This window comes from Mya arenaria, chromosome 8 (genome assembly GCF_026914265.1).
Source record: "Mya arenaria isolate MELC-2E11 chromosome 8, ASM2691426v1".
Classification (NCBI taxonomy): domain Eukaryota; kingdom Metazoa; phylum Mollusca; class Bivalvia; order Myida; family Myidae; genus Mya; species Mya arenaria.
This window is the reverse complement of record NC_069129.1, coordinates 42,218,568-42,220,460: the sequence shown is the minus strand read 5'-3', so window position 1 is coordinate 42,220,460 and position 1,893 is coordinate 42,218,568. Positions and strand designations below refer to the sequence as shown.

The following is a 1,893-nucleotide window of genomic DNA, read 5'->3' as shown; positions in this document are numbered from 1 at the left end:
ATATACCATGTGGTTGGGCAACAATGTACCAAGTGGTTGGGCAACAATGGACCAAGTGGTTGGGCAACAATGTACCAAGTAGTTGGGCAACAATGTACCAAGTTGTTGGGCAACAATGTACCAAGTAGTTGGGCAACAATGTACCAAGTGGTTGGGCAACAATGTACCAAGAGGTTGGGCAACAATGTACCAAGAGGTTGGGCAACAATGTACCAAATGGTTGGGCAACAATGTACCAAGTGGTTGGGCAACAATGTACCAAGTGGTTGGGCAACAATGTACCAAGTGGTTGGGCAACAATGTACCAAGTTGTTGGGCAACAATGTACCAAGTTGTTGGGCAACAATGTACCAAGTTGTTGGGCAACAATGTACCAAGTGGTTGGGCAACAATGTACCAAGTGGTTGGGCAACAATGTACCAAGTAGTTGGGCAACAATGTACCAAGTAGTTGGGCAACAATGTACCAAGTGGTTGGCAACAATGTACCAAGTGGTTGGGCAACAATGTACCAAGTGGTTGGCAACAATAAACCAAGTGGTTGGCAACAATGTACCAAATGGTTGGGCAACAATGTACAAAATGGTTGGGAAACAATGTACCAAGTGGTAGGCAACAATGTTCAAAGTGGTTGGGCAACAATGTACCAAGTGGTTGGCAACAATGTACCAAATGGCTAAGCAAAAAAGTACCAAGTGGTTGGGCAGAAAAGTACCAAGTGGTTGGGCAAAAAAGTACCAAATGGTTGGGCAAAAAAGTACCAAGTGGTTGCGCAAAAATGTACCAAGTGGCTGGGCGAAATGCGCCAACCTTTTCAAAGAATTAAATCGATATTGATCGCATATTTTACAAGACTGTGTAATTTCAATTTGTATAAAATAAATATTGAATCGTTTAATAAAACCGTTTAAATTTAAATAATCTATTAAACAAATGTACTCACTGTGTTTATATGACCCAACAGTGCACTGTCAATGATATGAGGATAATGATATTTGTTAATGTATTTATTTTCAACGAAGGCTAATTCCTCGAAACATCGAATTTCCCTTTAACAGTATTAAGTTCAGCTCACTATCTTTAATTAGATATAAGATAACTTGTGTCATATTTACATCCTCAAGAGTTTTTGATTTTAAAGGGAAATTACCTCTTTGATAAGCTCGATAATCTATTTTTAGTAAAATCAAATTTAAGTCAGAAATTTTGCTTAATAATATAAGATACTTAAGATATTTGTGCCCAAGAACAAGCGACAAGTGCCGTATTACAAGTATCTTTATTAACTCAATCCTTTAACTTGTTTGTATTTTTTGAAAACAAATAATGTTTTAAAATGTTTTTGCTTCTGCAAAATGGCTCCTGTTTTTAAAGTGCTTTAAAACGGTAACCCAAGTTTAAACATATTTATTTTACAACGATTGTGAAACAAGTTATTACAACATTATATTAATCACTCTCGTTGGCACGATTTTACGCGAGAGTGTGGTCTTGTGTTGTGGGGGAAACCGGAGAACCCGGAGGAAACCCACTTGTCCGGCTTGGTGACCACAAACCAAACTCACATGCGCCCAGGCCGGGAATCGAACCCGGGTCGCCTAGGTGAGAAGCGAGTGCGCTAACCACTGCGCTAACCGGACAACCAACGGTAACCCAACGTAGCAAGTCTTTCAAAACAAGTAGTTCAGTACTCCATTTAAAATACTTTGTTTGTGTTTCATGAACGTACGGTAACGCGTGAGCCTGTTAAGGGGTCGTTGGAAATTAACACCAGCCACAGATATGTGAATACGAACGCAAATACCTATGGGGGGGGTAAATTTAACTTTGAACCTTTTTGCACCAAGACTAGAGTTGGGCTAAATTTACCCCAGAATCTATAAAAAGCATCAAT

The 1,893-nt window shown here is 39.4% G+C and overlaps 1 protein-coding gene across 1 annotated transcript in view; it reads right to left on the bottom strand.

Annotated features, from left to right (window-relative positions):
- Positions 1-1,042, bottom strand: part of LOC128242695 (uncharacterized) — a 14,097-nt gene extending 13,055 nt beyond the window's left edge. Inside the window, exon 1 of the mRNA XM_052959949.1 lies at positions 943-1,042. The gene's annotated coding sequence lies outside the window, so the exon portion shown is untranslated. The remainder of the gene's footprint in view (positions 1-942) is intronic.
- Between the last annotated feature and the right edge of the window lie 851 nt (positions 1,043-1,893).